Source organism: Hylobates moloch, unplaced genomic scaffold (assembly GCF_009828535.3).
Source record: "Hylobates moloch isolate HMO894 unplaced genomic scaffold, HMol_V3 SCAFFOLD_48, whole genome shotgun sequence".
Lineage (NCBI taxonomy): Eukaryota > Metazoa > Chordata > Mammalia > Primates > Hylobatidae > Hylobates > Hylobates moloch.
In genome coordinates this window covers 320,216-345,095 of record NW_026652323.1, presented here as the reverse complement: position 1 = coordinate 345,095, position 24,880 = coordinate 320,216, and the positions used below count along the sequence as shown (strand labels likewise).

The following is a 24,880-nucleotide window of genomic DNA, read 5'->3' as shown; positions in this document are numbered from 1 at the left end:
GTGTGCATGTATAAAATGTGTGTGTGCGTGTATAAAATGTGTGTGCGTGTATAAAATGTGTGTGCGTGTATAAAATGTGTGTGTGTCTATAAAATGTGTGTGTGTGCGTGTATAAAATGTGTGTGTGCATGTATAAAATGTGTGTGTGCATGTATAAAATGTGTGTGCATGTATAAAATGTGTGTGCGTGTATAAAATGTGTGTGTGCATGTATAAAATGTGTGTGTGCGAATATGTGTATACAGTAGGGGCTGGCGAAAAGGCTTCGTCTGCCTCAGTTTACATACCAGAATAATGAAACAAAGCAAGCTCTCAACAGAATTCGATCGCATTAAATTAAATTGTGTTTCTCTATACGCATTTATGTCTTCACATTTATACATACATTCACATGAATATACACAATTTTGAAAGTAAGCAATATGAGACTGAGAGAAATGCAAATCAAAACCACAGTGAGATACCATCTGACACCAGTTAGAATGGCCATCATTAAAAAAGCAGGAATCATTAAAAAAGCAGGAAACAACAGGTGCTGGAGAGGATGTGGAGAAATAGGAACACTTTTACACTGTAAACTAGTTCAACCATTGTGGAAGTCAGTGTGGCGATTCCTCAGGGATCTAGAACTAGAAATACCATTTGACCCAGCCATCCCATTACTGGGTATATACCCAAAGGACTATAAATCATGCTGCTATAAAGATATATGCACACGTATGTTTATTGCGGCACTACTCACAATAGCAAAGACTTGGAATCAACCCAAATGTCCAACAATGATAGGCTGGATTAAGAAAATGTGGCACAGATACACCATGAAATACTATGCAGCCATAAAAAAGGATGAGTTCATGTCCTTTGTAGGGACATGGATGAAACTGGAAATCATTCTCAGTAAACTACTGCAAGGACAAAAAACCAAACACCGCATGTTCTCACTCATAGGTGGGAATTGAACAATGAGAACACATGGACACAGGAAGGGGAACATCACACTCCAGGGACTGTTGTGGGGTGGGGGGAGGGGGAGGGATAGCATTAGGAGATATACTTAATGCTAAATGACGAGTTAATGGGTGCAGCACACCAACATGGCACATGTATACATATGTAACAAACCTGCACATTGCGCATATGTACCGTAAAACTTAAAGTATAATAATAATAAAAAAAAAGAAAGTAAGCAATATATAAATAAAGGATAATTGTCTCTATAAACGTATTAGGAGAGTACCTGGCCTCATCAGGCTATGAGGATAGATAAGAATAACTATTCTTAAAGAAGAATACCTCAAGAAATGTAACAATCAAACTCCCAAAGATCCAGGATAAAAAGAGAATCCTAAAAGCAGCAAGAGAAAAGAAAAAAATAACATAAAATAGAGCTCCAATATGTCTGGCAGCAGACATTTCACTGGTAACCTTACAGACAGGGAGAGAGTGGCATGACATATTTAAAGTGCTGAAGGAAAAAAAAGGCGTTTATCCTAGGACAGTATATTCAATATATAACCTTCAAATATAAAGGATAAATAAAGATTTCCCAACACAAACAAAAGTTGAGGAATTTCATCAATACCAGGGCTGTCCTACAAGAAATGCTGAAGGAAGTGCTTCAATCAGAAAGAATAGAACACTAATGAGCAATAAATAATCACCTGAAAGTACAAAACTCTCTGGTAGTAGTAAGTACACACAAAAACACAGAATATTATAACACTGTAACTGCAGCGTATAAACTACTCTTATCCTAAGTAGAGAGAAATCAAAGAAACTTCCGACTTAATCTGCATTATATCTGGCATGGACCTAATTGATATTTACAGAACACTTCATCCAGAACATTTTCCCCAGAACGTGGATCATTCTAAAGAATAGAACATATGTTAGGTCACAAACAAGTCTTAACACATTCACAAAAATTGAAAAAGATATCAAGAACCTTCTTCAACTACAATGGAAAAAAACTAGAAATCATTAACAAGATAAATTTTGGAAATGGTACAAACTCATGGAAATTAAACAATATGCTCATGGATGACCAATGTGTCAATGAAGAAATTAAGAAGGACATTGAACAATTTATTGAAACAAATGATATTAATACCAAAACCTATGGAATATACTGAAAGCAGTACTAAGAAAACAGTTTATACCTATAAATGCCTATGTGGAAAAAGAACAAAAAACTTCAAATAAATAACCTAACAATTCATCTTAAAATGCTAGAAAAGCATGAGCATACTAAACTCAAAGTTAGCTGAAGAAATGAAAAAATCAGAGCAAAAATATTTGAAATTAAAATGAAAACAATATAAAATATCAACAAAAAGAAAAGTTGCTTTATTTGACAACACAAACAAAATTGATAAAACTTTTAGCCAGACTAACTTAGAAAAAAATAGAGAAGGATAAAGTAAATGAAATCAGAGATGAAAAAGGAGACATTGGAACTGATAGCACAGAAATTCAAAGTATCTTTAGTTGCTACTATGAGCAACTGTATGCCAGTCAGTTAGTAACTATAGAACAAATGGATAAATTTCTAGACATGTACAACCTGCCATGAAGAAATCCAAAACTTGAACAGACCATTAACAAGTAATGAGATTGAAGCCATAAGAAAAATTTTCCCAGCAAAGGAAAGCCTGGGACTTGATGGTTTCACGGCTGGATTTTACCAAATATTTAAAAAGAAACTAATACCAATCCTACTTAAACTGTTCCTAAAAATACAAGTGACTCATTCTAAAAATAGAGGAGACTCATAAACTCATTTCTATGAAGCTATTATCGTAATGCCAAACCAAAGACACATTAAAAAAAAATCTAGAGGCCAGTACCTCTGATGAGTATTGATGAAAAAATTCTCTACAAAATACTAGCAAACCAAATTCAACAGCACATTGAAAAGAACATTAATCATGACTAAGTGGGACTGATCTTAGGGATGTAAGGATGGTTCAACATATGCAAATCAATGTGATACATCATATCAACAGAATGAAGGGAAAAATCCATATTATTTCAATTTGTGCTGAAAAATCATTTGATAAAATTCAACATTCATTTGATAAAAACCCTAAAAAATTGTATATAGAAGGAACATACCACAATATAATGAAAGCCATATACGACAGACCCCCCACAACTATTATTATACTGAATGAGAAAAAATTGAAAGCCTTTTCTCTAAGATCTGGAGCAAGACCAGGATGCCCACTTTTACCACTGTTATTCAACATACCACTTGAAGTTTTAGATAAAGAAATCAGACAAGATAAAGATATAAAGGGCTTACAAACAGGAAAGGAAGAAGTCAAATTATACTTGTTTGCAGAAAATATAATTTTACATTTGGAAAAACTTAAAGACTCCACCAGAAAAACTATTAGAACTACTAAATAAATTTAGTAAAGTAGCAGAATATACAATCAACATACAAAAATCAGTAGCATTTCTATGTGCCAACAATGAGAAATCAGAAAAACAAACTTCATTTACAATAGCTACAAATAAAATAATATGCCTAGGAATAAACTTAACTAAAGGAGTTATAGATCTCTATAATGAAGACTACAAAATATTGATACAAGCAATTGAAGAGGACACAAAACAACGGAAAGATATTACATGTTCATGGATTGAAATGGAAGGAAAAATATTGTTTAAATGTTCATCCTATCCAAAGCAATCTACAGATTCAATGCCATCCACATCAAATTATCAATGTAATTCTTCACAGAAATAGAAAAAGCAATTTTTAAAAAGTATATAGAATAACAAAAGACCCAGACTAGCCAAAGCTATCCTGAGCAAAAAAGAACAAACTGGAGAAATTACATTACCCGACTTCAAATTACACTACAGAGTTATAGTAACCAACGTAGCAGGATACTGGAATAAAAACAGACACGCAGGACAATGAAACAGAACAGAGAACCCCAAATAATTCCACATATCTACAGTTAACTCATTTTGGACAAAGTTGCCACAAACATACACTGGCGAAAAGACAGTCTTTTCTGTCTTTGCCACCTAGCAAGCTGCCGAACCAAAAGAATTTGCACCCCGCTGCCGGCCCGCGTGGCTGGGGCCCTGCCCAGGCAGGGTCATCCTGTGCTCAGAAGCCATCTCAGGCACAGGCCCATCCCGCCCCACCCCTCCAGAACACGGCTCACGCTTACCTCAACCATCCTGGCTGCTGCATCTGTCTGAACCACAAGGGGGCCTTGAGGGACGCTTTGTCTGTCCTGATGGGGCAAGGGCACAAGTCCTGGATGTTGTGTGTATCAAGAGGCCAAAGGCTGGTGGCAAGTGCACGGGGCACAGCGGAGTCTGTCCTGTGACCCTGTGATGCGCAAGTCTGAGGGTCTGGGCGGCAGGAGGCTGGGTCTGTGTGTTTCTGGTTGCACCACGGCGCTTCCCAGCACCAACATGTAACCAGCATGTTTCTAGCAGAAGACAAAAAGACAAACATAAAAGTCTAGAAATAAAACTGGTAAACCCCCCCCCCAAAACAAATAAAAAGACAGTCTTTTCAACAAATGGTGCTCAAAAAACTGGATATCCATATGTAGAAGAATGAAACTAGATCCCCATATCTTCCCATAAACAAAAATTAATTAAAAATTGACTAAAGACTTACATCTAAGAATTCAAAGTATGAAACTATTAAAAGAAAACACTGGTGTTACTCTCCAAGACATTGGTATGGGCAAAGATTTCTTTAGTAATACTCTACAAGCACAGGCGACCAAAGCAAAAATGGACAAAAACATCACATTAAGTCAAAAAGCTTCTGCACAGAAAAGGAAACCATCAACCAAGTGATGAGACAATCTACAGAATGGGATAAAATATTTGCAAACTACCTATCTGACAAAGGATTAGTAACCAAAATATCTAAGAAGCTTAAATTACTCTATAGCAAAAATCTAGTAATTTGATGAAAACGTAAGTTAACTATCTCAATAGTCATTTCTCAAAAGACGACATACAAATTTCAAACAGATATATGAAAAGGTGATCAACATCTTTGATCATTAGAGAAACACCAATCAAAAGTATAGTAAAAAATTTTCCCTTACCACACTTAGAATTTCTTTTATCCAAAGACAGGCAATAACAAATGCTGGTGAGGATATGGGAAAAAGAGAATTCTATTACTCTGGTGGTGGGAATGTAAACTAGTACAACCACTGTGAAGAACAAATTGGAGGTTCCTCAAAAAACTAAAAATGGAGTGAACCTGCAATCCAGCATTCCCACTCTTAGGGATATACCCCAAATCAGGAAATCTGTATATTGAGGTGATATTTGCATTAATATATTTACTACAGCACTATTCCCAATAGCCAAGATTTGGAAGCAACCTAATTGTCCATCAACAGATGAATGAATAAAGGAAATGAGGAAATGTGGAAATGCGGTATATATACTCAATGGAGTACTGTTCGGCCATTAAAAAAATGTGATCCTGACATTTGCAACAACATGGATGAAACCGGTGGTCATTATGTTAAGTGAAATATGCCAGGCACAGAAAAACAAACCTTACACGTTTTTTATTTGTGGGCACTAAAAATTAAAACAATTTAAGCCATGGAAATAGAGAATAGAAGGATGGTTACCAGAGGCTTGGAAGGTTAGTGAGCAGGTGGGTAGAAGTGGAGATGATTAATGGATACCAAAAAATAGAAAGAATAAATAAGACCTAGTATTTGACACCACAATAGGATGACTATAATCACTATTAATTTATTGTACATATTAAAATAACCAAGAGTCTAATTGAATTGTGTGTAAAGCAAAGGATAAATATTTGGGTTGATGTATACCCCATTTACTCTGATGTGATTATTATGCATTGTATGCCTGTTTCAAAATCTCTTATGTACCCCATAAATATATGTACCTCTTATGTACCCAAATTAAAAAAAAATAGAAAGGAAGGTCAATATTTGCTATGACTAAAACACTCACAAATAGAATCCCAACAATTCTTATAATTCAATCACGCAGATGAGGAAGAGAAAGGAATCAAATATCAACACAACAGAATTTCATCAAACCACAAAGAAAACAGAGAAAGGAACAAAAAATATCTACAACAACTTGAAAGCAATGACGTGACAGTAAGAAAACCTCACACATCAGTATTAACACTCAATGTAAATAGATTAAATGTTCCATCTAAAAGACTGAAGAATCGATAAAAAGACATGATCCAACTCTATACTACCTACAATAAATTCGCCTTTCCTGTAGACACATATAGACTGTAAATCAAGAGGTGGAAAAAATATTCCATGCAAATGGAAACCAAAAATGGGCAGCAGTAGCTATACTTACATCAGATAAAATAGTATTGAAATCAAATAAAGTAAAAAAGACAGAAAAATGTCATTACATAACGATAAAAGGATCAAGTCAACAGGAGGATAATGGCAATCTTAAATATGTATGCACCCAACATCAGAGCACTCAAGTTCACGAAACAAATTTTACTAGATATAAAGAAGGAGATAAATAGCAACACAATAATAGTGGGGGACAATCTTAAAATTTCAGAATTGAAAAAAAATCTTAAAAACCTTATGGAGACAAAAATAGCTTGAATAGCCAAAGCAATCCTAGCAAAATGAACAAAGTGGTAGGCATCACATTACCTGACTTCAAATAATACTACGTGGCTATAGTCACCAAACAGCATTGTACTGGTACAAAAATAGGCACTTAGATTAATGGAATAGAATGGAGAACCCAGAAACAAATTCACATACCAAAAACCAATTGATCTTTGACAAAGTCAACAAAAATACACACCAGAGAAGACACACCATTTTCAATACACGGTGCTGGGAATATTTGAAGGTCATCTGTAGAAGAATGAAACTAGACCCATACATCTCACCATACACAAAAATTAACTCAAGGATTAAAGACCTATATGTAAGATATGAACCTATAAACATTCTATGAGAAAGCCTAGGAATAATTATTCTGGACATCCAGGTAAAGAATTTACAACCAAGTCCTTAATTAATGGGTGCAGCACACCAACATGGCGCATGTATACATATGTAACAAACCTGCACATTGTGCACATGTACCCTAGAACTTAAAGTGTAATAATAATTAAAAAAAAGAAAAAAAAGCTAATGCAACAGAAACAAAAACAAAAAAAAAACACAGATGGACTTAAACTAAAAAGCTTCTGCACAGCCAAAGGAATACTCAAAAGAGGGAACAGACAACCTATACCCTGGGAGAAAATATTTACAAACTATACATCTGACAAAGGACTAATATCCAGAATCAACAAGAAACTCAACAGTAGGAAAAACAAATAAAACCATTAAAAAGTGGGCAAAGGACATAGACATTTTTCAAAAGAAGATATACAAGCAGCCAACAAACATATAAACAAAATGCTAAATGTAATCAGAGAAGTGTGAATGGAAACCACAAAGAGATGCCACTTTATAGCAGTCAGACTATTATTAAAAATTCAAAAAACAACAGATTTTGGCAAGGATGCAGAGAAAAGGGAATGCTCTTCCCTTTTCAAATTGTTTCCCAATCCTGTTAGTGGGAATGTAAATTAGTACAACCACCATGCAAAAAAATACAGAGGTTTCTTCAAGAACTAAAAATAGAATACCATGCAATCTGACAATCCTACTACTTCTACCCAAAGGGAAATAAATAATTTTTATCAAAAAGATACTAGCACTCATATGCTTATTGCTGCACTAGTCATAACAACAAAGACACAGAATCAACTTACGTGTCCATCATGGGGCACTGGATAAAAGAACAGGTACACACACCCCTTGGAATATTACTCGGCTATAAAAATGATTTAAATTATGTATTTTGCAGCAATGGGGATGGAACTGGAGGCCATTATGCTAAGTGAAATAAATTAGAAAGTAAAATATAGCACGTTCCTCATTATAAGAGGGAGCTAAACAGTGGGTACATATGGACAGAGTGAAATAGTAGACATTAGTGACTACAAAAGGTGGGAGGGTAGTGAGGGTTGGAAAATTACCTATTGGGTACGATGTTCACTGTTCAGGTGATGAAGCCCAAACTTCATACCTGTGCGATGTGTGCATGTAAGAAATATACACTCATACCACCTAAATATATAAAAACTACAAAAAAATTAAGAAAGTCTTTCTGTATTTTTATATATTTTATGTGCAGTGTACAGTAAGTACAAGATTTTAGCATGACATTATCTCATTCACTTAATATTTACATTATATTTATAAAATATAATTGTCTAATATGTGCAAGGTTCTGTGCTAGACTCTGATGATAAGGTGTTTTAAAAGTTAAAAACTGACACTTCCCTCATTGAGATAGAATGTAATGGAGAAGGCAGACATTGAACGGGTGATCACAAGCGGAAGGGTAACTAACAATATGGAGGCTTAATGCCTTTCATTATGTGGCCTAAATTCTTCATAGATACAAATTTCTTTCTACATCTCTTCTTAATTCGTATGAGCCACAACAGATGATTTACCTTTCCTTGAAAACACCTTATTTTTTTTGCGTATACTTTTACCACCATCAGAAATGCTGTTCTTCTGTTTCATCCATTTCAGATCCCACTTATCGTTCAAGACCAAATTCAAAAGTCTTCCTTTATCCACTAAGTCAGAATTGATTGCTCCATCTTCTATACTCCTACAGCATATCAGATTTCAATTTGTATAGTGACTTACTTATCAGTCACTCCCACTACATGTATCCTATGGGAGAGCAGAAACTGTGCCTGCCATTATCAGCACAGCATCTTGTGCCAAGCATAAATTTAAATCATGTTTGTTGAGTAGATGAAAAATATAATTTAAACTTATTTGGTTTTGCCTTGCAGACAAAATAGCAGTTGGTAATTTTTGTTTGTTTGTTTTTTTGCTTATTAACCCATTGCTATTGTGGCTTACAAACAAAAGTAAATCTTCTTCCCAAATCAAAGTGAAGAAGTAAAGTCTCAAAATATATTTTTTCTACATTCTACATTAATCAAAATTCATCAGAGTCACGAGTGACAGCTACTTCTGATTTTTGGGTAATTGTAGGTATGGCACTTCTTCAATGAATTTGAATTAAATTTAAATTTATCTATTAATAGATCATGTCTGTAACTGAGCTGGGTTTTGTTATTCTGTAATACTTCAGTCACAGAGGCTCAAACTTTCAGGATCTTAACTATCATTCTATCATTTTACAAGAAACCCAAGAGCTTTGTCAATCAAACTTCTGTACTTAAAAATCAATGGAAGGGAATTGCAAATTGTGAAGAAGAATGCTAATAGAAAAAGCTTTATGGTTTTACAATATGACAACAAATTAGCTAAATCAGCAGCTTAATCTATTTTATTAAAGGAAATAGTGCAATTTGAAAATCCACTAGTGTACAGAACATGATAATTCTAGTTCCTGCCACGATCATAGTGGTTTCCAGGTAAAATGATCTTCTTCATAGCCCTTCGTTAAGAAGCAGTGCTGGGCATTTATGTTATGTATTTTTAACCCCATTTAATTGCAGCTGATTGGGGCAGAAAACATATCTACACACTACTGTGAAGCAAAATCATCTAAACAAATAGGAACCAATCAGGAGTCTGAAGTAAGTGTCAAAAGTTAACCTGAAAGTTATCTTCAAGACACAGAAAATAGTTGTCAAAAAGGAAATCCTTGAGGCACATTAATAGTAAAAGAGAAGAAAAAAAAAAAAAAAACTCAAGCACCCCTGCTTTTTGTTTTTTTTTTTTTTTTTTGTATCACAGTCGACTTTGATTTAACAAAGTTAAAACACATAGTACAACAATTGTATATCAAATAGAATTCTTCACACCACATTTTATCACATTTTCCACTCTATCATACACTTGAAATCCTTCAAGTATTGCCTCTGTTGTTTTCTCTTCCCTACCTCTCTTCTGAACTTTCAGACTTAAAATTTCTAGTACTGGATAAATGTGTCCACACAGATATTTCTCCAGCACCCCCAAACCCAAAGGTCCCAAAACAAATGCTTTGCCCACAAATTTCTTTTTCTTCCCATATTTAGCAGCTGCTGGATTTTTTAAGGTGTTTTATTTTTTTTTAATTAAAAGCTGCCAAGTCTAATGTGCATTTACTTTTCATTTTCTATTTTTAAACGTTTTTTGTCTCAACATTTTTTTTTTTTTTTGAGACAGAGTCTCGCTCTGTCACCCAGGTTGGAGTGCTGTGGTGTGATCTCAGCTCACCACAAGCTCTGCCTCCCAGGTTCAGGCCATTCTCCTGCCTCAGCCTCCTGAGTATCTGGGACCACAGGTACCTGCCACCACGCCCGGCTAATTTTTTGTATTTTTTATTTTTTTTTAGTAGAGGCAGGGTTTCACCATGTTAGCCAGGATGGTCTCAATCTCCTGACCTTGTGATCTGCCCACCTCGGCCTCCCAAAGTGCTGGGATTACAGGCGTGAGCCACCACGTCCAGCCTCAACATTTTTTTTAACATTTATTTTAGGTTTAGGAGTACATGAGAAAGTTTGTTACATAGGTAAACACATGTCACAGGGGTTTGTTGTACATACTATTTCATCACCCGGGTATTAAGTCCAGTACCCAATAGTTATCTTTTCTGCTCCTCTCCCTTTTCCCACCCTCCCAACTCAAGTAGACCCCAGTGCCTATTGTTTCCTTCTTTGTGTTCACAAGTTCTTACCATTTAGCTCCCACTAAGAAGTAAGAACATGCGGTATTCGGTTGTTTTTAAAGACAGGCCTGTTGAGGTGTAACTTGTATGTGGTAAAATTCATTCTTCTTATGTGTACAGCTCTAAGAGTTTTGACAGATGTATATTATAGCATTTCCACCATCACAATTGGGGCATAGAATATTTCCATCACCACCAGAATTTTCCTTCTTCAATTCCTAGCTCTATTAATCTTCCTGAGAATCCTTGATTCCCATGAAGTCTGGATTAAATGAGTCAAAGTCAGAACCAAAAGAGTACTGATATGGTTCGTCTTTGTGTCCCCACCCAAATCTCACCTTGAATTGTAATAATTTCCATGTGTTAAGGGCAGGCCAGGTGGAAATAATCGAATCAAGGGGCTGTTTCCTCCATACTGTTCTCATAATAGTAGAGTGAGTACTCAACAGGTCCTTCTTAATAGATAAGGGGTTTCCCTCTTCGCTTGGCTCTCATTCTGTCTTGCCTGCTGCCATGTAAGACATGCCTTTGCTCCTCTTCATCTTCCACCGTAATTGTGAGGCTTCCCCAGCCATGTGGAACTGTGAGTTCATTCAACTTGTTTTTCTTTATAAATTACCCAGTCTCGGGTATGTCTTTATTAGTGGTGTGAAAATGAACCAATACAAGTACCCATTGTATAATCTAATTTATCAACATTTAATCTACCATTTATTACATTTATCTTTATTCATCAATTTATCTATGATGTTAGAAAGCAGGATAGTTTTTACTCCTGGGGGCATGGAATACAGGTAATGACTGGAATCAAACCTGAGTGGAGCTTATGGGATGTTGATAATATTCTGTTTCTATATGGGTATGAGTTACACAGGAATATTTAGTATAGGAATATTGATTAATTTCTATGATTATAACTTTTGCAATTTTCTGTATGTGTTATACATTAATAAAAACAATTACCCCTTTCCCAGAAAAAGTTAAAAAATGTTACAATGGCCATGAGTAAAAGCCAAAATCCTTACCACAATTTAAGAGATTGTATATAATTTTCCCCCTTTCCTTTCTTCCCCCCCCTTTTTTTCCAGCAATATTGCTGCTCCAAGCACACAACAAATATGCTTCTCCTTCAGGCCTTTGCCATAGTTGGGGTATTGTTTGAAATACTTTTTTGCTGTAAGTATAATGAAGTCCCTCACATTCTTCAAATCTTTGCTCAAATGTAGTATCAATAAATTCTATCCTGACCACCCTATTTTATACATAAAGTGCTCATCACTGCACTACTGAAATGAAAGGAGCCACAGGTTGAGCAAAACTCATACTTTGCATTTTTAACATAATTTTATTTTTTTCTTAGTCATCAAGTAGAGACTTTGAGTAATCAGTTGTGTTTGCAAATCTGGAGTTCAAGGGACAGTAATCAGAATGCACAAATTTGGGAGTTGTGGGCCTAGAGAAATATTTGAAATATTGAGTTCATGAAGTCACCAAAAAGTAGTGTATACACAGGAAGAGAAATATCCAAGAACTGAACACTGAGGCAAACCAACTTCAAGAGGCTAAGGAGAAAGGGGAACATCAATAAACGAAAATGAAAAGGATAAATCAGTGAAGTCGGATAATATATGGAGAAGGGAGTTTTAAGCTATGTCAGGTCCTAATTAAAGTTAGCAGACTATATAATTTGTTATCCAAACACTTTTTAAAGTTAAAACAATCTCCATCTTAGACAACAGTTTTAAAACAAAACTGTCTTGGGAAACCATGATCTGTATGAATTAAGTTAGGTGAGGACTTAAAATTGACCATTAAATTTAGCAATGTGAAAGTTACTGTGCAAATGCAAACAAGTGCAACTAGGAGAGCTGGGGAAGTCTAGAGGGTTGGAGAGTGTCCACCTCCAAATTCATGTCTACTTCTTTTAGAAATGGATCTTTGAAAATATGATCAGTCAAGAATCAAGATAAAATTATACCAGATTAGAGTGAGCTGTAAGTTCTAAGAGAGTGTCATTATAGGAAGAGAAGAGGACACAGACATACACAAAAAATAAAGCCATGTGTATTAGTCTGTTCTCACACTGCTAATAAAGACATACCTGAGACTAGGTAATTTATAAATGAAGGAGGTTTAATTGACTCATAGTTCCACATGGCCAGGGAGGTCTCAAAATCATGGTGGAAGGAGGAGGAGGAGGAAAGTCACATCTTACATAGTGGCAGGCAAGAGAGTGAGCATGTGCAGGGGAACTGCCCTTTATAAAACCATAAGATCTCATTAGGCTTATTCACTATCACGAGAACAGCATAGAAAAAACCTGCTCCCATTATTCAATTACTCTCACCAGGTCCCTCCCACAACACATAGGTATTATTACAATTCAAGGTGAAACGTGGGTGGAGACACAGAGCCAAACCGTATCATTCTGCCCCCGGCCCCTCCCAAATCTCATGTCCTCATATTTTAAAACCAATCATGACTTCCCAACAGTCCCTAAAGCCTTAACTCATTTCAGCATTAACTCAAAAGTCCACAGTCCAAAGTCTCATTTGAGACAAGTCCCTTCCACCTATGGACCTATAAAATCTAAAGCAAGTTGTTTACTCTACAACAGGGGTAGAGGCATTGGGTAAATACACCCATTCCAAATGGGAGAAATTGTCCAAAACAAAGAGGCTACAGGCCCAACGCAAGTCCAAAATCCAGCAGGGCAGTCAAATCTTAAAGCTCCAAAATGATCTCCTTTGACTCTGTGTCTCACATTCAGGTCAAGCTGCAAGAGATGGGCTTCAGTGGCTTCAGACAGCTCTTCCCCTGTGGCTTTGCTGGGTACAGCCCTCCTCCCAGCTGCTTTCATGGACCAGGGTTCAGTTTTTGTGGCTTTTCTAGGTGCCTGATGCAAGTTGTCAGTGGATCTACCATTCTGAAGTCTTGAGGATGGTGGCCCTCTTCTCAGCTCCACTAGGCAATGCCCCAGTGGGGACTCTGTGTGGGGGCTCCACCCCCACATTTCCCTTCTGCACCGCCCTCCAGATGTTCTCTACAAGGGCCTTGTGCTTACAGAAAACTTCTGCCTGGACATCCAGGAGTTTCCATACATTCTCTGAAATCTAGGTGGAGGTTTCCAAATCTCAATTTTTTACTCCTGTGCACCCACAGGCTCAACACCATATGGAAGCTGTCAAGGCTTGGGACTTGCACCCACTGAAGCCATGGCCCCTTTTAGTCACAGCTGGGGCTCAGGGCACCAAGACCTGAGACTGCACAAAGCAGTAAGGACTTGGGCCCAGTCCAGGAAACCATTATTTTCCTCCTAGATTTCTGGCCCTGTGATGGGAGGGGCTACCACAAAGACCTGTGATGTGCCCTGGAGACATTTTCCCCGTTGTCCTGATGATTAACTTTTAGCTCCTCATTACTTATGCAAGCTTTAGCAGCTGGCTTGAAAATGGGTTTTTATTTTCTACTGCATTGTCAAGCTGCAAATTTTCTGAACTTTTATGCTCTGCTTCTCTTTTAAACATAAGTTCCAATTCCAAACCATATCTTCATGAATGAATAAAACTGAATGCTTTTAACAGTAACCAAGTTACCTCTTGAATGCTTTGCTGCTTAGAAATTTCTTCCACCAGAAATTTCTAAATCATCTCTCTCAAGTTCAAAGTTCCACAGATCTCTAGGGCAGGGGAACAATGTCATCAGTCTCTTTGCTAAAATGTAGCAGGAGTCATTTTTATTCCAGTTCCCAACAAGTTCCTCATCTCCATCTGAGATGAGCAGCATTTAGTCAAAGCCATTCGAGTCCCTAGGAAGTTCCAAACTTTCTCACATTTTCTTGTCTTCTTCTCAGCCCTCCAAACTGCTCCAGACACCCAGTTCCAAAGTTGCTTCCACGTTTTCGGGTATCTATATAGCAGTGCCCCACTACCAGTACCAATTTCCTGTATTAGTCCATTGTCACATTGCTAATAAAGACATACCCAAGAGTGGGTAATTTATAAAGTATGGAAGTTTTTTAGTTTTTTTTTTGTTTGTTAAACAGTTTGTTTTGAGACAGAGTCTCTCTCTGTTGCCCAGGCTGCAGTGCAGTGGTGTGATCTCAGCTCACTGCAACCTCTGCCTCCCTGGTTCAAGTGATTCTCCTGCCTCAGCCTCCTGAGTAGCTGCGGTTACAGGTGTATGCCACCGCATCCAGCTAATGTTTGTATTTTTAATAGAGACAGGGTTTCACCATGTTGGTCAGGCTGGTCTCAAACTCCTGACCTCGTGATCCACCTGCCTCAGCTTCCCAAAGTGCTGAGATTACAGGTGTGAACCACTGCGCCTGGCCTAAAGTATAGAGGTTTAATTGACTCACAGTTCCACATGGCTGGCAAGGCCTCACAATCATGGTAGAAGGCGAAGAAGAAGCAGTCATGTCTTACATAGTGGCAGGCAAGAGAGAGAGCATGTGCAGGAAAACTGCCCTTTATGAAACCATCAGATTTCATGAGACTTATTCACTGTCACGAGATCAACACAGGAAAAACCCACCCTCATGATTCCATTACCTCCCACTGGGTCTCTCCCATAACACGTGAATATTATTACTATTCAAGGTGAGAATTGAGTGGTGGTGACACGGAGCCAAACCATATCACCATGTAATGATGAAGGCAGAGATTGGAGTTATGATGTTAAAAGTCAAGTAAAAGCTGGGGTCACCAAAAACCTGGAAGAAGTAAGGAAGGATTCTCTCCTGGAGCCTTCAAAGGAAGCATGGCCCCAGTAATGCTTGGATTTTAGACCTCCAGGCTCAAGAACTGTGAAAGAATGCATTTCTGTTGTTTTAAGCTACTCAGCATTTTAATACTTTGTTATGGCAGCCCTAGGAAGCTAATACAAAAAGCACACTAGTAAAAGGCTTAATAGAGAGTAAGAGGAGACAAATTAAGTTGGATAGTATAAAAGAATGCTACTCAAATTGCATTATAAAGAAAGCTTGAGGACAAGCTTTTTAATTTTCTGATCTGTTGCAGAATGTTTCTGTAAAATACAATAAAAAATGAATTACTATGAAACAAATGAAAGAAAAAACAAATATATAGAAAATACAAGCCCGATTTTTACTTGATTCAACTGAAATATAAAATTATCCAACAAATAGTTGTTATAATTATTTTAAATGCTTACTCTCAATTGTCGTTCTCTTCATAGAATGGTGCTCACAGTTCAAGAACTGAAACTGGTTCACAGGCCACACACTGAGAGTATGGCTGGTCCAGACAACGCTTTTAAGGGGATCTTAGAGAAAATTAAGTTCAATTATTCAATTTAATAGATGAGAATTACTTTATTGGAATGTTTAATTTATATGTGTTCCTAGAAATTTGGGGGATAATTATATATGAAGTAAATATGTATGACTAGGGTGGGAAGAGTTTGTCTTTGATAAAAATAGGGTCATCCTCAGCAAATGTGTAGTGGATAATGTTGGTCCTCTGCTCAGTTGCTCTTGGATCTTTCTTGCTATTTCTTTGAGCCTTGCCTTCAGCTTCAATGTAAAGTTGCTTCTAAAGACCTATAATACAACCCTTCTTTATGATACTGTCCTTTGATTACTGGAACTTTTTTTTTTCCAAAAAGGGCTTGGAAATCTACTTTATCTTAGTTCACAGGCTCAAAAGTATGAAAGCTTAGCTAAATTGCTTCCAGTAGGACTAGTCTGTGGGACAATTTACACTCCAAACTGCTCCTTGGGAAGAGACTGAGACTGGGAGTTCGAAACCCGACACTGATTTGGCTTTTTTGCCCTTCTTGCAGTGCTTTATCTATTTACTTTGTGGTTTGTCATGGAAGTGTTTCTACAATAAGCACTTGCATATGAATCCTCATGTCTGTGTCTGCTTTTAAGGAATCTGATTTAAGGCAAAATATAACTACTTGCAACTAAAAAAAAGATTCACAAAGTAGTTTTCTATTACTAATGTGTGGTGGTATTTATTTATTAGAATAAGTAAGTTACTATCACTTGATTGCAGGGTTAATAGAGAAAACGGTTCACCAAACCTGGAATCTTTTCTGTAAAATTTGATAGATGAAAGAGAAATTTTATTTATTAATATACTTTGGGAGTGTTATATAAGGTAAAATTTCTCTCAGGAATAAAATTTAGTCTTAGTTTTAGAAGTATAATGTGGTATACAATGAATATATTTTCATTTTTTTGCTGTGCTGTGGATATTTTAATTGGCATTTCACTGCTTTATATTCTAGTTAGCATTCTTAGATACAAATATTTGCATTTAATAATATGCATATATAAATCATTTGTATACCATAAATTTAGTAAAGTGTATGTATTATATACAATCAAATATAGCTTAAATATATGTTGGGGGTGAAGGGGTAATAATAAAATACTCTTTCCCTTGGAATTTTACAAAGTAGATTCTAGTAGAGTATTGAGAAAAATTGAGTATAATTTACTTGATCTGCAACCAGTTTACCTTTTACATAATAAGCTCAAGGCTCAAACTGTGAATGTCTTATTCTTTTCATGTAATGTAGCCTTAATAACATGAATTACTTCTGTCTCATTCTTAAATATGCTTATTTAGAAGCAAAAAAGTTATACACTGCTGCACTGATGGCTAATCAAAGGCTCTAGACTATTGTAAAACATTTGGATAGGAACTCAAATTATGAGAACCTGTTATGTTGATGTTGTATTTCATTATAAATTAAAGCTTTGTACAAATGTACCGGACATTAAAGATGTTCTTAGATGCATCTCTTATTAAGGAAAAAATTGCAGTTATTGAAAGATCTTTAAGGTTATAATACATTATTAAATCTACCTCCACTACCTCCTAGTAAATGTCCTGTCAGTCTCCCCTACTCTGGCACCTGTCACATGCCTTTTGAAGAAACCCCTATCAACTAGGTCCAAAGGTCAGATGCAGACTGTTTCTTGCATACTGTGGCAGCTTTTCAGTGAATATTTTCATCTTTATCTACTACAAAAGAAAGTTTGAATGACATACAGGCGTGTGTACTGAAAAAAAGAGAAAATGTCTTTGATAAAAATGTTATAATGTATGTAAAACCATTTTTTCACTGCTTTGTGGAATTTTTATGGGAAATTCTGATGATTGTGCATAGTTGATGATAGAATGCTAGGGCTGGGTGGAACCAAAAAAAAGCAATTTAAACAGATCCCTTTGCTTTAGGTCATGCAGATTCTGAGAGAGGTCACTGCCATATTCTTTACAGGCTATGGAAAGTCAATTGAACAAGAGGAAAAAAAAGCAATTCTGAGATAAGTCTGTACAAAATAAATTGGCATAATGTTAGTAAAGATTATTTTAAAAGAATAAAAAATACTTCATATGAATTAAATTTGACTTTAACATGTAGGTTATAAAATGTGCAAGCATTTCATCAATAATATTATAGCCAAGACCTAGAGAAAAAAATACCCTAATTTTTATGAACTTACCATCATTTGCTTCCCAACCTTAACTTGACACAAAAGAAATGAACAGTTAATGGGACTATCAATGTTAAAAATCTAGAAATCTGGCATTTAGACATTCTGAAATAATCATGTTGATTTTCATATGCATAGAATGTGTAGAGAGTTAGAAATACTGTTAAGTAGACATTAATCATACAATTTGTGTAAACATCTTAACAGGAAGGTTATAAGTGGATCTGGGCTCTCAAAATGGCAATGATTGTCAGACAAATGTCACAATTACATTGAAAGACATAAGTGATAGTTCTGTTGTTACTGCTAGATTTGCCTCTGCATTTGTTTTATACTGAAATGATCAAATAAAATACTCAAACTGTTAGTAGTCATCTTAGCTCCCTGATCTCTGCAGACCCTCATCAGTGTAAGGCACAGGAATGGAATTCTGCCAAGCCTGAGGAGCATTTATTTGGCCATTTTCATTGAGTTGCTATAGACTTTTGGTTTCTCTAACTGTTCTTGATAACTCTTGTAACCTGTCCTGTGAGAAATCACTGCTAGGCTAGGTAAGTCAATGCCCAGACATCCCCAGGTATTTTACCAGAATTAGCCTTGAGGCTGCTCTGGGATTCTGTGTATCCCTTTACTAATGGGAATTTGATAATAAATTTGGTCTAAGGACCAACATTACAATTTTCTTTTTTCTTCCCCAGAACTGTAAAGTTACACCTATTTATTGAGAATCCAACTCTAGGTGAGGAAGACATAGTTCTTTCTACCCGAGCCAGGAAGCATAGTGTCTGTCTGACATGTCCTAAGGTAAGTGTGGTAATTTTCCTGAAAGAAGGTGAAATTCTTTTAAAGTTGAGAAAATTTATCAAGCAATTTTTTTTTCATTATTATACTTTAGGTTTTAGGGCACATGTGCACAATGTGCAGGTTTGTTACATATGTATCCACGTGCCATGTTGTTTTGCTGCACCCATTAACTCGTCATTTAGCATTAGGTATATCTCCTAATGCTGTCCCCACATGTTTATTGCGGCACTATTCACAATAGCAAAGAGTTGGAACCAACCCAAATGTCCAACAATGATAGACTGGATTAAGAAAATGTGGCACATAAACACCATGGAATACTATGCAACCATAAAAAATGATGAGTTCATGTCCTTTGTAGGGACATGGATGAAACTGGAAAATATCAAGCAATTTTTTAAAGACTGAGTCTTATGTATACAAATAATTCAAAATAAAAATGCCAAAACTAAGCACCACATCTACCCTGATAATAAATCTTTTTTATTTTATTATTATTTTTTTGAGATGGAGTCTTGCTCTGACACCCAGCATGGAGTGCAGCAGCACTATCTCAGCTCACTGCAACATCCGCCTCTCAGGTTCAAGCGAGTCTCGTGCCTCAGCCTCCCGAGTGGCTGGGATTACAGGCATGCACCACAACATCCAGCTAATTTTTGTATTTTTGGTAGAGACAGGGTTTCACCATGTTGGCCAGGCTGGTCTCGAACCTCCTGACCTCAGGTGATCTACCCACTTCAGCCTCCCAAAGTGCTGGGATTACAGGCATGAGCCACCTCCCCAAGCCTAAATCTCTTTTTAAAAATGGTTGTAGTGATGGAGAGGAATGATCGATTAGAGAATCTCCCACACAGCAATGGGGCAAGTCATATGACGAAAAATATTAATCTACATTACTACAAAGATAGTAATCTACCTCAGTGCCACAGAGCAGTGAGTAACTCAGGAGTTTGCATGTTCTTTAGAAAAAGGGGACTAGCCCTGGCTACTTGTGGGGAGAGAGACTCTTCCAAAGTTGTTTTAGTTTTCCAAGCAAGTGTATGCCTTTCCCTTCTAGATTTAACCTACTGTCTATGATGTTTTTATTTTTATGTTAATAGAAAAGAGGTACAGCCCATTAACAGATCCAATGTATGTTTTAAAGTGTGGGATGAAAACATAAGGTAAAAAGACCCTAATTCAGTGTCTCAGCTGCATTAGTTTGGGTTTTGAATGCAGATTTCTATGTTGATTACACTGTTAATCTTTGATACGTGCTGCATTTGTTTTTCATAATTTTCATAATTTGTTTTAATACGCTCATTGTATTAGGGTTCTCTAGAGGAGCAGAACTAATGGATTATATATACATATATTATATATATTTATATATATAAATGGAGTGGATATATATCATATATATGATATATATCATATAAATTTTTATGAACTTATCATCATTTGCTTCCTAACCTTAACTTGACACAAGAGAAATGAACAGTTAATGGGACCATCAATGTTAAAATCTAGAAATCTGGCATTTAGATATTCTGAAATAATCAGGTTGATTTTTATATGCATAGAATGTGTAGAGAGTTGGAAATACTGATATATATTATATATATGGGAGTTTATTAAGTATTAACTCACATGATCACAAGGTCCCACAAGAGGCCATCTGCAGGCTGAGGGAAAAGGAGAGACAGTCTGAGTTCCAAAACGGAAGAACTTGGAGTCTGATGTTCCAGGACAGGAAGCATCCAGCATGGGAGAAAGGTGGAGGCTAGGCCAGTCTCTCTTTTCACATTTTCCTCCTGCTTCTATTCTAGCCACGCTGGCAGCTGATTTTATTGTGGCCACCCAGATTAAGGGTGAGTCTGCCTTTCCGGGCCCACTGGTTCAAATGTTAATCTCCTTTGGCACCACCCTCACAGACACACCCAGGATTAATACTTCGCATCCTTCAATCCAATCAAGTTGTTACTCTGTATTAACCATCATACTCATTTTCTCTCTTTTTCTAGGCTTTGTGGTTTCAACTTGGTGAAATACAGAAACTGCAGTACTGCAATATTAAAGTTATTTTTTACATATGCACCTTATAGAAGCAAGGTGTGGGCCAGTGCTGTGGTTAGTGAGAGCCTACCTTTATCTCTAAGAATATTTTACTGGGACTTTTACTTTACTCTATGTAATGACAGATTTTGGTGTATGCAGCACACTCTGTGGTATTTCCAACAAAGCTATTTTAAGATTTGTACATCTGTAAGATGAACATTTAGAAGGTCACATCAAGGTAAACCAAAAGATATGCAACATTTTAGTGGGACTGACTAGTAAGGAAATGGGAAAGATCCAGAACTGAGGCTACAGAAAATTAGCTATATAGGCCTTGGTGCTGAAGAAAAAAATTCAATAACACAAATTAAGACGAGATCGGGCACATCCAGGGTGGTATGGCCACAGACCAGTAACACAAATTAAAATATCCAGAGGGCAAACTTAAGTTCTACTTGAACCAATATTGGTATTTAATATTCTCGGCTGGATGAACTTGTAGCTTCCAGAGAGATGGAACTTGAAGTAAAAACATTGGCAATATCTTTGTTCACTTGGCTCCTCCTCTTCGGCTCTGGTTAGTAGCCTGCCAAACAAGTTACTATTGAGATGAGGCTTGTTACAAGTGTTGTACAAGTATTGACAAGACCTAGGCAGCTTTTAGTTTCCAAATTTTATTTAAGTATTAGTTTGGTGCACAAATAATTGTGGTTTTTGTCATTAAAAGTAATGGCAAAACCACAATTCGTTTTGCACAAATCTAATAGATTAAGAATCAAGTCAGGGATTCTTATGTCTCTATTGCACCTACAAGACAAACAGTGAGAGAGTGGCATTTAAGTTATTTGGAAGAGACAGCTTTCTCAGGCTCAGGAGGACTATTTACATAAAGCTGTTAATAGTAATTATAAAATAAGGGATAAGTTTGAGTCAAAATTGATAGGCAAAGCTAAGAGAAGAAATGGGAGAAGAGTATCACGAGATAAAACCAAGGTACAAACTTCTGGTAAAGTGACAAATCAAGTGGTAAGAGTATTTTGAGCAGATTGAAAAATCAGGTGTAGAGGGGACTAAAACAAAGTAGCTCAAGATATACAGCACCGCCAAATGGGAAACATTGTTTGAGATAGACTGTTTGGTTTAAAGACTCATTCCTGGGCTGAAGATGAGTGTTGATGGAGAAAAAATCTGACTGCTATTCTATGAGTAAAAATGAAATCTAGCACTAGGGTGTACATACTACTACTACTGCTATTCTGAGTGAAAATGAAATCTGGTACTGCAATCTACTGCTAGAAGTTAAGGGAAAATGATTTTTGGTGAACAGGTAGAAGTCAGAATTTACACAAGGAGCAATGGGTGGAGTCTGTCCAAGGTTATTTCCAGCCCCATCCAGCTTGGAGGTGAGCGGAGATTGAAACAGGGCTAAAGCCAGAGGTGAGAGGGGTTTATATCATCAGCTGATAAGACTGAGAATTAGATAAATGACCGAATATTAGCCAGCTACTTTCCCACACAGATCTTGCAGTTTAAAATATACAGTAAGCCATCTATGTAGCTACTGAAACCATCTTACCCGCTTCACCCTTATCAAATTCACAAGCTGTTCCAATCAATTTGTCTCCTGAAATATGACAGAAAGCTGCCCACTTTCTTTAGCTGTACTCCTACCATACTAGAACATTCTGTTGTTTCCTAAACAGTTTATTGCTTTCATTCTTGTCAAGAACCTCACCCACACCAAACCATTTTCCTCATGAGGCAGAAAGATTTTAATGTATGTCAATCCAGCTATATCACTTTCTTGTATAAAATCTTCCTATTAGTTTCTTCTGTACTCAGCAAAAAAACCCGAGGGTCTTATTCTGGCACATGATGCCTTACCCATTCTACCGTCTGTCCCCCTCCCCAATCCTATTCCCACCACTCTCTTTCTGGATTACCATCCTTTAGCCAAATAACATTTCCTATTTCTACTAACGGCCAAAGGTCCATCTATATGGAGTTCTCTTCCTCCAGCTCTTAGCATGGCTCACCCATTTACCTTTAGGTTTCAGCTCAAATGCAAATTCCCATGGACCACTCTTAACCTTTTTCCAGTTTAGTTCTCCTCTATCATATCAACCTAGTATATCATCCATATATCACAATCAAATGCATTTAATCATCCATTTCCTGTTTTCTATCACTACACTATAATATCAGTATTATCTCTCATCTAACTAATCTATATTTTCCAGAGTAAAAAAAGGAATGAATAAAATGAATGAATGAAAAGATTACCAATCTCACTTTGTTTAAATGAGGTGATTTATCGATACTTGTTCATTCTTAAGTTTCCGCTATTTTATGCAAGCAGCTAATCTAGTTTGACATCTTCATCTTGGATCCAAATGTAGTATAAATTAATGCCTACCAAATGGTAATAATAGATATCATATCTATAGCAAATGCTATATGTCAGGCACGGCCTGTTCACTTTATACATACTAATTATTTAATTTTCATTGTAACCTTTCAAGGTTGGTGCTACTACTATACCAATATTGTAGATGAGATAATTGAAACACACCTGGGTTAATGTAGATGGTGTCACCATAAGTATTCACAGCTAGGAAATTTTGCTTCATAGTACGTATAATTTTTGGATTGAATGTCTCTTTTTCACCAGAAAATTCATAGAAATTGTATTTACTAAACTATTTACATATAAATTATTTAAGAAAATCCAGATTGTATGGAAGAAGTAACAAATAGAATCTGGGGTATATATATATCAGATGCAGTGAATTTTTTTAGTATTCTTGAAAGGCACACTCAGATGTCACTTTGTGATATCAAGAGTCACTTGACAGATGTAATAAAAATATGGTTTCATGTCAGGCAATGGGATATAATTTATTTTCTTCTTCTGAAATTACAATACTATAGATAGAGTAAAATAAAACCCGGTGGGAAAAGGCAAGATTCTCCAGAGTACCATAAATACAAATATATGTCATGGTTGTAGAAGGGACCAGACTTTTTTTCATGTCCAGTGATATTACAGATTCTCATGGGGTCACTGATATCCAAGTTGTTTGCAGAAGTTCGAGATCATCAGTTCAGCAATAATTCACATCATTACAATGAAAAGCTGAAAAGAACAAAGAGATAGATAGGAGCACATAGACCTATTTCTGGTCTTTATTTTACTATTTTTAGACTTTTTGTCTATAACATTCTAAAAAGCAGTTTGAGATGAACTGAAGTCTTGGATTCAACCATGAACTACACAGTCATTGAAGCCTGAGGAATAAAGGAGCTAAAGAATGACACAGAATCTGTCAGTAATTTTTTTAAACCCTGAAAGTGTAATTGACTCCTATATGCTTCATTTTCCCTTTAGGAACAGAAAATGAGGCAGATGTGGTAGGTACCACTTAAATTGCCAGGATGGGTAGTGGGTTCAGAGTGGCAATAAGTCCTAATCCAAGAGCTGAAGGAAGAATCCAAGTTGATCTGTGTAGAAGAACAATGAGGTCTTTACAAGCTTTACAAGCAGGAATATAAAGTCACTGGATGTTTCTAACAGGTTCTGGTCTACAGCATACTTATATCCCCTTTATTTTAGGTACCTCATAATTTGTTTTCTTAGCCAAGAATACAGACATTTAATTATAAAGTACAGTGCACTTTTCTTAGAAGGCTTTCAATAATAAATATAGATAGACAGATACAGATAGATAGAAAGATAATAGATATAGATGACAGATAGATAGTAGGTAGAAAGATCATAGTGATGGATGATAGATAGATAGATAGATAGATAGATAGATAGATAGATAGATAGAT

The 24,880-nt window shown here is 36.3% G+C and overlaps 1 long non-coding RNA gene across 1 annotated transcript in view; it reads right to left on the bottom strand.

Moving 5' to 3' along the window:
* The window catches only part of LOC131382550 (uncharacterized), a 135,167-nt gene that overhangs the window by 71,586 nt on the left and 38,701 nt on the right, over nt 1–24,880 (bottom strand). Inside the window, exon 3 of the long non-coding RNA XR_009212109.1 lies at nt 4,191–4,457. This is a non-coding gene — a long non-coding RNA (uncharacterized LOC131382550). The remainder of the gene's footprint in view (nt 1–4,190; nt 4,458–24,880) is intronic.